General features: G+C 39.1%; 1 protein-coding gene across 2 annotated transcripts in view; it reads left to right on the top strand.

Annotated features, from left to right (window-relative positions):
• Positions 1-13,921, top strand: part of cdk6 (cyclin dependent kinase 6) — a 43,521-nt gene that overhangs the window by 14,857 nt on the left and 14,743 nt on the right. The gene's annotated exons all lie outside the window — the stretch shown is intronic.

Genomic DNA, 13,921 nt, shown 5'->3' with positions numbered 1-13,921 from the left:
GCTCTGTCAATCTGTGCAGTCACTTTTTGATTGAAAGGAAACATGAACTTGATCTCAAGTTTTAAAATAATAAATATTTACTTTAATATTTGCTTTCACATTATTAGTCTGTACACTTGACAAAGAGGGTACCCTTTCGAGCAACATCTTTTGATTGACAAAGACGCACTCCCTTGAACCCCTCCACATGTGAATTAGAAAATGTCTAATGTGTTAAGGTTGGCACTTCCAGGGCATCAGAGAATAGCTTGTAAGAGCTCCGCCAAATGATTGGGTTTCTCTGTGTAAAGTGAGAGTGAGGCACCACTCCTCCCTCCCTCTGTGGCCTGCTTCAGCAGTCCCTCGGTGGCTGTTGCAAAGAGGGATGGGACAGACGAGGAGAGACAAACACCCCTCCCTTCCCACTGTCGGGCCTTTGATGTCTAACTGTTGCACTCGAGGCTCTGATGACCTGATAATATAGAAAGAGACTCAGAAAAGGGTCATTGGAAGAACTTTGAAGGAGGAGAGATGTGACTTTGAAGATGAGCGTGGGCAGCCACAGAAGCTCCTTACCTGAAAAAAAACAAACAAACAAACAAAGAATATAGTGCCACTAATTTTATGTCTAACATCAACAAACAATAAAAATCTTCTGGACCTTACTACAACTCTTCATACAAAGTTGAACATATCTAGATTATCCAGGTTTTTTTAGTTCAACATGTCAAACGATTTACATTCAGCATCTTGCAAAAGTATTTATACCCCTTTAAGTTCTCACATTTTAAAGAGAAGTTTCAATGCATTTTATATAACATATAAAATGTATTATATAGAATTTATTCCATAATTGTTAATTTTTACACTTATTCTTAGCACTCCCATCTGTTCCAGTGCATTGAAACATTTTGTCATCTCTCCTCTTTTAAAAAGTGTCAGGCACTCCATGTCAACTTGACAGAATTGACAGAAAGTCCTGGACATATTTGTAGTCGCCCTGCTAAAGATTTGTAAAAAGTCATAAGATAAATTTTATTGTAGTAGCATATTCGCATATTGACTGAATGATATAGGAAAGTACATTGTTGGACTTTATCCAGAAATATCTGGTACCCCTAAAAATATATTTTTTAAATAAATATTACAAAAAAAGAATCTTAACAGCTCACACGTCTGCAGAAAAGGTTGGCATCTTGGGGTCATCAAGTCTCTCACAACAACTATTACACACTACCTACTCATCAACCGGCTATTTAAGATTGTTACCAGGGGCAATCAATCTTATTGTGAGTTTGTTAAACTCTACTGGATTTTTAAGAAGAGGCTAGATTGATTTTTTTTTTAAGCAACAAGCACTCCAGGTGGTTGAGTAACAAAGAAATTATTACGAAAAGCATGTCATATCCAGTGTTAAGCATGGTGGAAGATCTGTGATGCTGTGGGACTCTTTCTTTAACAAATTCCCTGTAAACTGTTACTGCGCATGGCATCCTGAACTTTGTATAACAGGAGCTTTTCAATCAAACTCCACTGGAAACTACTGATGAATTGAAAATGAAGCATCGTTAGGTCTTTCAACAGGTTAGTGGTCCAAAACACATGACTAACTCAACACCAAGATTATGCTGCAGCAATAAAAGATTGATTTATTTTAAGGTTAGGTGCACATTGATCCTTGGGGTACCAATAAATAATGCCAGGACAATACACTGAAACGTCCAAAGCTTCCAGAAAATAAAAGTGCTTGCCCGATTATAGCAGGAAAGAAGGCCTTCTGCCAAATGTTGAGCAGCTGAAGTCCTATGTATGTGAGTATGGAAGGGAAACCTGCCAATTTATATCTGCAGTAGTTACTTTTCTCACTTCTTGTTGGTTGTTTAAAAAAAGTCGCCACAGAGTTTCAACACAGAGGCAAACTTTATTCCACAGTCCAAAACGTTTCTGATAGGTTCATTGATGTCTCGAAATAGCCTGTAGGGGTGCGTGTGTGTGTGTGTGTGTGTGTGTTTGTCCTGTGTCTCCGTACAAAGGGGATGGATGGATGGATGGATGGATGGATGGATGGATGGATGGATGGATGGATGGATGGATGGATGGATGGATGGATGGATGGATTGGAGGATGGATGGATGGATGGATGGATGGCCCATTTTTTCATAAAAACCTAAAAGGGTGTATATGCATTTTTAACATTTAAATCAGCATTTAATGTCATTTAGAAAAAATATTTCACTTTAAGTTTTAATTTTATGAAGATGAAACTTGCTGATTTGACAAGTTTTCAAAATATTAGAATCGTTTTAAAGAGACAGTGTCTTTAAAAAAAATTGTTATAGTAATGACTCCAGTCAATTATGCAAATCGAAATTTCTCTGAATTATGAAGGGTTTTTTTGATTGAGTTAAGTATTTTGTCAGGTATTTCTGTAATTTGTCACCATGCTTGATGATTCACAGCTAAGATTCACGGGAGCACACGGTTTACCATTGAATTTACATATGTGTTACACAATAATCATTGTACCTGTGGTTTCACCAAAGGGTTAAGTCTTCATTGGTTTTTTCTATGACTAGACGGGGACACTTTTTGCTGCTGGTTAAACACCTCCCCGGGAATTCACCATCAGGTCGAAGTAACAAGATACCGAGTCCCTAAAACTACTCTCAAACACCACATTGCACTTTTAAATGTGCTTTCACACTCATTCACATACTCATTTCCTTCCTCGGTTTTACAGATTGGGCCACAAAAATGAGATGGATGCATGTGCGCATGCGTGGGTGTGTGTGTGTGTGTGTGTGCATTCGCAGAGCACTGCAATGTGAGCATGGGATCTTTGGTTCCAGATGAATGTTCCTGCGTCTGGAATCCCCCTGTCAACCGGACACACACACTCACACACAAATCTCCATTCACCCGTTCTTTGTTTCCTTTTGCTAATAAAAGCACCTAATCTACACTGCGCGCTGTGCATATGTACACAAATACACACAGAGTTTAAGAGGATCTTCCCCTTTGCCCAACAGACCAGCAGTTACTTATTTAGTCACCTAAAGCCACCGTTACTGGTAGACAGATGGGCTTTGGAGAACTGCTGTTGCTTAAGCGAACTGGGCAATTTTCTCACTTTCAAAGTGATTCATTTAGGGCTTTTAGAATGACAAGATGGCTGAAGGAATCATTTGCATGAAGATGTCAAAGAGTCCCTCACCCGCTCTTTTAATGTTTTTTTTTCCAGTGTCACTAACTGAAAGTAGTGCCGTTGTGCTTTCTGCTGATGAGATACCAACACTTCTCTTTTTGCAACGCAGTAGATTTCTCACCCAGCCACATGCCTGTTTGTTGAGATGTAAATGACAAAGTGTGTGGTCAGCGTTTGCATGTATGTATTAAAAATGTCGGAGTGGAGTTTTGGTGCTGCCATAGCTTCGGGTGACCTATGGCTCCTCCTGCATCAGTCACCGATCATGTCGTGTTTTCCCCCCTCCCGATGGGGAGAGGAAAGGAAAGGAAGACCACCCATTGGCTGGTATGAGGTCCAGATTAGGCTGCCCCGACAGTCCCTGTGGGATTGTTGTTTTGTTGCTGGTTTTTTTGTGACCCTATGCTGGCTACAGGCTCTTTGTATGGCTCTGAATGACGGGCAGAGAAAAGAACTGGATGAGTTAACTGATGCTGGTGTGTTGCAGTGGTTTGATTTATTTCTTATTGGACCACTGATATTCAGTTTCCCTTAAAAATTTGCAACGTTTAAATTTTTTTACAGTTGGCATAAGAAAATCTGTTTCATCTTTGCGCATTTGATCAAAGCATTACCTAAACGACAACTATCCAATCGTCTAACGGTTGTTATGTCATTGGCCACAGTATGACTGTTTTGGATCTTTTGGCTCACCTAAAGCTGTCCAGTAAAATCCTTGCTCACTTAATTATGTTGCACGTGAGTTTGATTAACTTATCTCTCTCAAAATTGTTAAACAGTCATAACAACTACATCAGAAAATTATGTGTTAGATCGAACAATATTCATATAAATATATTTGTAAATATATTTGTAACGTACATTCTGTAATGCTAGTTACAGAATGATCCTTGTCTGTGTAGAAAACCTGATTGATTATTTTGAAGCAAATTTGCAAAGATTTTTTTCTTACTCAGTTTCCATATTATTTTTGTGATGCCGAAAATACTCACACCCCTTAAAATTTTTAAAGTTAAAATCACAAAGCTTCTTTTTTTCTAGTTTTTTATGTATATAAATGCAAAGTAGAGCACTACTGTGAATTGAAATAAAGAAAATTATATACAGTTTTTAAAATCTTTTATAAATCATTCAGATTTTTTTAGCTGTATCAGAGTTTTCTCCCCCCGCCTCCCTCTATTTTGATACACATTAAATTAAAGTTTTGGACAAGTTTAAAGCCAAAATAGGCTTTCAACATGCCAAGGTGTGAACACCTTATGAAAATGACAAAAAGAGCATTATTCAGGGAAACCCATTAGGCCATGATCATTCTAGAGGAGCTCCATAGATCCACAGCTCAGCTGGGATAATCTGTTGACAGGGGCTATTATTAGCCGTGCTTTCCACAAATGTGACCTTTTATAGCAAAGTGGTAAATAAAGAAAAGACATTGTGGGAATAATGACACAGGAACCTCCATTTGTAACTTGCTAAAGATAGTAAAGGTCTTAGTCCACATGCAAAAGATGTAGCCAACATGTTTCATACCTGTGGTAGGCTATGAGAAAGGTATTTTCTTCCACTAATCATAATTAATGAGAAGATGGCCTGATCAAACTTAAACCCTGGAGGAAATGTAGAGCCTACAAAATGCTTGAGACAAGGGTAAAGATTTACCCGCCAGCAGAACAACAAGTTTAAATATCAAGCAGAAGCTACAATTGAATGTCTTAGGTTAAGCTCTACCAAATATGCTGCAAATTTAATAAACTGTAATGTTAATGTCAAAAAATCTGTTCAGAATATTTTTACTATTATATTCCAAGTGCAAGGAATTAATGCTTTGAATGGCAAAAATATTTCTAGCTTTTTGAATGAAGCCCCACTGCAGTAGATGACAGAGACGACAGAAAGCAACGGATGTCCTTATGTTTATATTTTACAACATAATAATTTCATGACTGATCTAATATGTTAAAGTCCCAGTTTAAATCAAAGCTTCTTTGTGTGTCAGAATCCCACAACCAATCTCCATACTTCTTGAAAAGGAAGCAAAAACCCTACAGACAGTGCACACTTAATTAAAAAAGGGGAATATAATGGTAATGTAAGCAAAGTAGGTCTGCTGTATATAACAAAGTCACCATTTTCACTTGTATCAGTGAGCAGAAAAATAATCGATACATTTTATAAGAAAGTTAATAAAAAGAAGCTGTGGTCCATTTAGGAAAGCTCTTCCTGTTAGAAGACGTTCAGTTAGGAAAGGAAACATCCTCGGATCTTAAGGTGACACAGGATTAGAGGTCAGGTGAGGTGCTGTGTTCAAAAGATAAACTCCATTATGTTACCCATGGGTGGTCCATCCACACAATTTGAACACTTGAAATTATTGTGATATGAAGTGGAAGGTCCCATGAATCTCATTAGTTTGCACTCCCGTGCACGTCATGCGCATGTGGTCGCTTGTCAAATTAGATTTGGGAAATCTCAAGGGGAATGCCATCAATTTTGTGTGTTGGCTATTTTCGTCAGACTCTTATTTATGTTATTTATGTATTCACAGTAAAAAGAATGAAGGGGTTACGTTTCCAGGCTAGATAAACTCAGAAAGTTTTCTTTTTTGTCTTTCTTCTTTACTCATCTAAAGTCCTATGTGACTCAAAAGCCAAAGGGAATTTCAACACTCTTCAAGCTAAAGCTTTTTGAGCTTTGACTAAAATGAGGCCGACTTAAATGTGATCAAATGAACCATTAATTATCACTGTTTTTGTAAGCATCACTCAGATCTGTACTGTCCCACTGCTGATTTCCTGTAAACTTTAGTTGTCTGAGTCTTATGCAGAGGAGTGAAATTGTTACCTGATTAAAGGTATTTTCCCAAAGCTTCCCCCCTTTGGTTCCTTCTGCTCACAGCCCTCCCACTGCTCTTACCAGAATAAGACACCCATATCTCAGACGACATTAAACAAATTGAAACCAGATTTCCTGCCTGCGCTTAAACAGCAGACAGGCTTTTACAACCCAAGAGAGGCAGTCTCACTCTGTGCAGTATAGATTGTTATTTTTGCTCTTACAACATTTACTTGTTTGACTTTGCAGTCGCAGACTGTCGGCTCATTACAGCAGTGCAGATTGATGTGTTCTCACCTGTCCAGCGTTAAGTTCATCCTAAAAGTTATGCTGATTAGGAGCATTGTTGTGTCTAGGATGTTTTTACAGCTCATCGCTTTTGCAATACATTTATCTATCGCCCCTTTAGCGATCGGCGGTTCTGACAGATGAAAGCGAATCAAGTCTGCAATGGTGAGCCTGGATAAGCTGAATAGTTGTCCTGATGCTCAGGGCAGAGAGAAAGACAGGAAAGCAGGCAGCAGCAGGGAGATGGAGGTGGGGAAAACCCTTGCACTGCACGCAGAAGAGCACGTGCAGCTCACTCTGGGAATGTTTAGATATCTCCTCAAACGGCTCCATATGGGAAAAAAGGAAAAGTCAATCCTCAGTGCTTTGACTGCAGTCGACTGGAGCAAAGCGAGTGGCCTCAGCTTGACATTAGCAAACATGCGCAAAGTTCACGTACATATGATCAGACATACTGTGCTTTGCAAAAGTATTTCCAAACGCTTGGAAGTTTTTTGGGTTTTTATTTATTTATTTTTTTCATTTTTTTGTTTTATGTAATTTTCACAATTTACTTTATAAATAAAAATCCATAGAGTCCAGTACACATTTGTAGTCACGCACCTTTTCTCTGATGTCTTTAAGTAAAATCCAATGCAGCCAGTTGTCTTCAGGATTACATAGTTAATGGTCCAACTGGGTCTGATTTAATTTCAAACCAGCGTAGGGAGATGCTTGAGTGGTTTAGTTAGTAACTAAACTAAATCTGAGTTTCACACAGAGCTGTTTGGTCCATAATTAAATAATGCAAAAAGTATGGCTCAACTGCAAACCTACATCAGTCATTGCTGTCAGAGTAAACTTAGAGGACAGGCAGCTAAGATGTGTGATTTGAGCAGCTGAAGAGATTCCTTGGTCAGGTGGGAGCATCTACTGAAGGGTCAAATATTTGCAGCTTACAGATCTGGCTTCACTGGAAGAGTGGCAAGAGGAAAACCGCTATTACAAGACAACCAGAGCAGGTGCTTTTAGAAATTTTGCATTACATCTCATACCAAATAGACCATCTGCTCTAGAAAACATGGTGGTGGCTGTATCATGCTGTGGGAACGGTTTTGCAGCTAAAAGCTGTTAAGAGACTTCAGACGGGGGGGGGGGGGGGGGGGGGGGATTTCACCTCACAGTTTACTTTTGAAAAAACATTTTGCTTTATATTAATTATTAATATCATTATTGCTTTATAAATACATTGTGATTGAATGTTACTCAAGTGTTAGAAGGACCCAGTCAAAGGCCAGTGTGACTGAGCTTGAGTTATTTTGTGAGGACTGCCATAGATTACTGTCTCTAGGTGTGCAAAGCTGGTGGAGACATAAAAGACACAAAAGACTTAAAGCTGTAGCTGCAGCTAGAGGAAATGATTCATATTCACTCAGACGAGCTTACTAAAAATTCTCACCACACATTTCTGAATTTTAGTTGTAAAGAAAAGCATTTTCTCTCCACTTCATAACTGTGCACCACTTAGTCGGTCTCTTTAAAGGCTAATAAAATACAATATTTGTGGTGGTAACGGGGAAAAGTTCAGAGGTGTCAATACTCTTAAAAGGGACTGACAGCTCTCTCTCTCTCTCTCTTTTTTTTTTTTTTAACTTTGCAGAAACACATGTAGTGAGTTATGTTACACTTCTGTTCAGCAGCACACCCTCATGCACACATCATTTTTACAATTCCCTATAATGTATTCATTGGTCGCGGTGTCTGGGCTGTCCTCCAAGACAGTCGGGGCGCTGCGTTGGTGTGCATGAGCTGCGTGTGCACATGGTCACCTGGATGTTACAGCCCAGTCTGTACCAGCATCAGAAAGGGGAATAGGAGGAGAAAAAGAGAAGAAATTACAGCATATATCAGGAATTTTCCAGCTAATGATGTGCGGATGTGGTAGCACCGGGGAGAGAGAGCCACTTACTGTGCTGTCTTTGTTTCATTCGCTGAGGGCCCCGTGCTGCATTCCTGTAAGCTGTGCATACTTTGGCAACAGTTGCAGTGCTCCCCCCTTTTTTTTTTCCTGTTTTACTGTATACAGTCTGTGTGCTGCTCTTGCACTTTTCCTTCTCGTGCTCCCCCCAGCAGCCCCTGGTCTCCATCTATCCCCTCCACCACCCAGCCTCCATCTTATATTGTCAGTCTTTTTCCTGGCCTGGGGAGGTGACATTATTAGAGCTATTGATTGTCTTTTTTTGTTCTTTTTTTTGTACAGAACAAGTAAAAGTAAGTGAGGAAAGTGAGCGAGGGGATGAAATAATGGTGTTTACAGCATGGCTGACTGCTGGAGCTTCGGGCCTCTCTGGAGACACAACATCACAGCCTCTGTTCTGCCGTGCTCTGAATTCGGTTTTATACTTATTATTAGGACATCCGCTTTCCCTCTATGTAATGCCCGCATTCATGCTTTGTATCCTTCTGAGATTCAGAGAGGAAGGGTTTAATTAGTGATGGATCGCTTTCAGGAATGTTGTCATAAACCAGCTGAGGGGATAAGGAAAGGATCACGTTTCCTGAACTTGGCTTTCCTTTTAGGTAGGGATTGAAACTGATCATGATGTGCATTGGTCATTTTAACGTCTAGGACGTATAAAACACTTTCTGAGTGTGTGCGTGTGTGGGTCTGTGTCCAGTGGTGTTTTTTCATCCTTGGTTTCCTCAGGGGGAATGTAAACATGGGCCCCCTGCCAAACTCCACCAACCTCAGCGCTGTGGCCCTAAGCTTCAGTCATCCTAATCACATCAGGTCACTTAAAGGGTCCTTCTCAATAGATCTGAGCTTTAAGGGGGGATAATGTCATGGGGGTCAAAGTATGTGGCCTTCGTCATTTTCAACAGCTGAAAATATTTTGGTAGCAATGATTTAATCCCACATTTTCTACTGTTTTATTTTTTGCTTAATTAAAATAAAAACATTTTTGTTACCTTTTCAACAACTATATATGACAAGAATTGTAAGATAAAATAGTATTTTATTCCAGTGGGAACATTATTTCTTATCTTTACCTGCCACTCCATTGAAAAAATAGAGATATGTGAGAAAGATTCTGACCTCGGACCAGGACAGCGCAGTCCACTTTGTTTCTTATTTAGAACTTGAGCCTCAGGCCTTAACATAACTAATTAAAACATATCACATTTCTCAGTCTTTTTGTAAAAGATTTTTTTTTAAATGAAAAAGCTTTTTTTAGGACTTACTTGTTAATTTAGTCATTAAATCTTTGCCACTTTTCAACTTCTACTGATCCTAATCTGAGCAGGACTGACCTCACAAAAGAGTCTTCAAAAGTTATGCAATTTATTTTCTTCCTTTGGTCTTTCTGCATGCAGATCAAAAGTCTTGACAAATCCAAAAGAAATTGAGGAGTACTTGAGTTGTTGCTACAATCCTTGATCCAAGGGAGTGTAGAAAATACATTGCAAAATGAATTTTAAAAAAAAAGGTCAGACTTTATTAAAGAAAAAAAAAGGAAGTGCAGATTGTTATGTGCTAACGTTAATCTTCAAACACATGGTGCAAATAACTTTCATACACTTCCAGATACCACTTGGCAATGAAACACATTCATCCAGGCAAAAAGCAGGTGCTCTCCAAGTCACGTGCAAGCCCTCACACATAACACCAGCCAAACGCCCCTGCTCACTCTCACTCATGCGTCCTATTGTCATACCAGCCCATTGTGCTTGCACGGGGCTCTTGTAGCAAAATCCCGGATGTTGCAAAGCAGGCAAACTTGGAGGTCTGGCCCTGGAGGTCTGGAGGTCCTGTGGGGCAGGAGAAGCCATTTCCTCTGTCATGGGGTGCGGGAATGAGAGAACAGCAGTGCAGGCTGTGGAAGATCGTCCTGGTGGTGAGCGGGAGGATGCTCTCAGCAGAAAGGAATTCACAGAATGTTGTCCTTTTAATCTGGAGTCAGCCCTCACACACTCTTTCTCTCAGTCTAACCTCTTTGCTGCTTTTTTATTTTTCTCACTTGCCTTCATTTGACCTCTCTTTAGCTTTCAGTTACCATGCCAAAGGGAGCAGGGACGTCTGACAGACAAAAAGGGAGACTACAGAATGCAAAGCAGCAGCCTCAAATGCAAAACACTTTAACTTTTCCTTTTTTAAGGCCGCCGCTCTCTCTGTCTATGACTCATCTAGAGCATGCTGTATGCAGGAGCCTGTATCCGCTTTCATGCAGCCAATACAAGGGAGGGAAAACGGGAGTGGGCAACGAAGGGATATGTGAAGCAGAACAGAGAACAAGAAGGGTGAGAAAGGGAGACTAAGGAAGTAGGAATGCAAGCGTGGTCGGAAGAAGAGGAGGGGAACGGACACACGCAGAAAAGGGAACATTGCAGTTGGGGAATGTCCTTTTCACTGTACCACAGATGTGTTGTTATAATCATCTCAGTGAAAACAGTTGTTAAGCTGTTTGTTTAGGCTATGACTCAGATTATGCACCTCTTGTGAGAATAATAGTTTGAGATACCTATTTGGACAGACTTAAGATTCTGGCACCCTACAGAGAGTATGAAGCTCTCTGTGTGATCATAATCCATTCATGGATATTATAAGCTCACCAGCTGTTCGGTGCTGGCTCTTTATGCATTTTGGTCTCACAGTATGTGTTTTACAGACTCAAAGGGAGTTTCACAGGAACAGTTAGAGGAGTAGATGTATTTGGAAGATTGAGGATAGCTCAATCCTCCAAATTTGGGGAAAACGAATCAATAAACATCTTTTGAGGGGTTTGCTTTAATTTATTAAGTCTGAATATCTCTCAGACATCTGCGTGAGCAAATTTATAGAATTCAATTTTCTGATATGTGGCCCTCCAAAACAATTCATAACTAGCCCCTAAAGGGCTAAAAGCATGAATGGGAACACATTTTGCTTTAGAAACCACAGCTGCTGATCATCTCAGTTCCTCTGAGAGCTGAGGTGATGCAACATAGTGGTAAAGTTGCTTCTGTCTAAACTTGTCTTAAATGGGCTACTTTGCATACACAAATATTTATAAACATGCATGTAAAAAAAAAAACTTTTAAGCTGTTCAGGAGTTGCACATCATTATGGTTGCATTCTATTATGGAAACAAGGTTCCTTCTTGCAGCAAACACAGTGATTGTTTGATTTTAGAAGTTTTATTATCTAAAACTCTAGCTGAAACAAATGGGGTATTGGGTTCAGCATGAACAGCTTATTAGGGAAGCTAAACCCAGCTGCTATGGTAAATTTGAGGTAGTTAATGGAAAAATTTTTGCTTCAAGAGAAGCAGATGAGTTGTAATCTGACGCTGGATTAAATCTTTTTGCATCTACTTTCCGTAGCCTCCCGTGCATGGGTTATATATATGTCTTAATCTGCACTTGTGGCTGTGTTTTCGAATAACTGTGAGGCGGATATACTCTGAGCTCTAGGTCTGTGGTTCTTCCTAGAAGGCTTTGTGTGTGCTCATATCAGAGCTGTCTTTTGACTCTGCTGGGTGTGAAATTAATGCAATGTGCTCGAGTCGTGTGCATTTGAGCTGCAGCTGCAAGAGTTTGCAGGAAGAAACTTATTTTTAAAATGCCAACCCACTCTTCTTACCACAGTAACATGCTGCCATGTTTTAGCTGGGAATTGTCTCATTATCTGCAATAACCCACTGATACAACAAGTTAGATCCTATGAGAAAACAAACAAAGGAACCAACTGGAGATAAACGGTAAAAGATAACATGTAAATGAGACCGTGTAGCTTGAACTGTGGTGTAACTTCATTCATGCTTTTCTTTGAGGTTTCATTGTTTAAAGATTCATCAGTGACCCCTGCTATCAGTGTCTTCATTCTAGACTCGTGTCTTGTTTCTGGTCACATGGCCTACCCCCCACGCTGCATCTCAGCCAACTAGCCTCAACTTCCGCTCCGTTTCCAGTGAAGCAGGAAGCAGAGATGAAAGTATCACCATCTGCAAAATGCACCCTCTGGCTCTATTAATAGTGTCATTCAGTTTTTAAAAAAGTGTGACTGAATTTTTTTATTTTTTATTTTTTACTCTGTTGGATCTCTGTTGACCATTGGACTCGTCAGCACGCAGTGTTCCGCATCACTGCATTGCAAATGTTAAACACTTACTTTTTTGAACAATTTTTGGATAATTTTGATTTGCACAAATCTGATATTCCAAAGAAAAACAGCTCTGCTTCACATGACATATATGTGGCAGACTTAAATTTAACATAGGTATTTAAAACCCATTTGTAGTCTCCTATGTTTAGAAACAGTTTCTAAACTGTCATGCCAGACGACATGTTAGTTTTTGAATTTGCTTTCCCATCAAAGTAATAACTAAACAGTTTCTGGGAAGATGAAAAAGCTATTGATATTTTTTAAAAGAAAAGAAAACACAGATGATAACATTAAAGACAAATTGGAAAGTGGAAAGCTTGTTTTAGTTCAGTAAAAACTGACTGCAATGAACACCAGCCATCTGTCCATCAAGGACAAAACCCCTACAAGCTAAGAAAGAAGAAACTTTTCTTTGCTGTACTGCATCTCAAACAAGGTGGCAGTAATAGATCAGCCAGTTTTCCTTCCTCCAGCAGTAATTAGAGTTGGGAGGTCACAAGCCAAAAATCTTACCATTTCTTTTTATCTTAAGTTATTGTACCAAAGCAAAAAATCATCACTTAATGGCTTGCACATACATCAATTATTTGTTTTTAGTAAAAATCAGATGAAAGTTAGGCGCACATGCTATGATGCATAAAAAAAGACAATACAAAAGCAGGGATGTGTGTGTTATAAATCATAAATTCTATCAATTTAAGTTTTTCGTTAAGCAGTAAAAATATTGGAACCTAAATCTGTACAAAAATATATATAATATTTCCAAAAGTTGTGATTAGTTTGGTAACTTTTAGATCCTCCCATTAATTAAGAGATTAGGACTGTGTTGGAGGGTGTGGTGGAGATGTTTGTTTGTCTAATTTCGGGTGCAATGACGAGCAGGTTTCATAAAATATTTTTGGACACTTTTTGAACTTGTGGTATCAGATAACTGGGTCATCGCATGGAGAAAAATAGAAGCTGCAGATCTCCCTTCTTTGGTTCCTTTGCCACATGTCTTTCCCCCCTTCCTGTCAGAGCACTTGGGGAGATAAAGGCCACTAGAGCTGAAAAAATATTCTAAAAAAGATTAAATTAACTTTTGTTTACATTTAAGTTGTTTGTAAATATTTGTTATTATGTTCTCAATGTTTTTGCAAATTATAAACAACATAAATTTACCAAAGAAACAAGTCATAAACCACCCGTTGTCCTCCAAGGTTTTTTTTTTTATTTTTATTTTTTATTTTTTGAGTATTATAGTTTTTGGCCTTTAAAAGGCTGTGACGGTGTCTGACAACCCCCATCGTGGACAGACATCATGGTTGGATGCAATGACCTGTCAATCAGCTTAGGTGGCACCTGGGATTTCTTAAAATGAAAAAATAAAATCGAAAGGATAGAAGAGTTCCCCCCTCTGAACCGTCACTGTTAGTTACCAAACAGAGATCTGTGATTTTTGCTCAAACATAATTGTATTAATTCTTGCAGGAACAAAAACAGCAAGATGTCTGTTC

The sequence above is a fragment of the Xiphophorus hellerii genome, chromosome 13 (genome assembly GCF_003331165.1).
Source record: "Xiphophorus hellerii strain 12219 chromosome 13, Xiphophorus_hellerii-4.1, whole genome shotgun sequence".
Lineage (NCBI taxonomy): Eukaryota > Metazoa > Chordata > Actinopteri > Cyprinodontiformes > Poeciliidae > Xiphophorus > Xiphophorus hellerii.
This window is presented reverse-complemented; position numbering and strand designations above follow the sequence as displayed.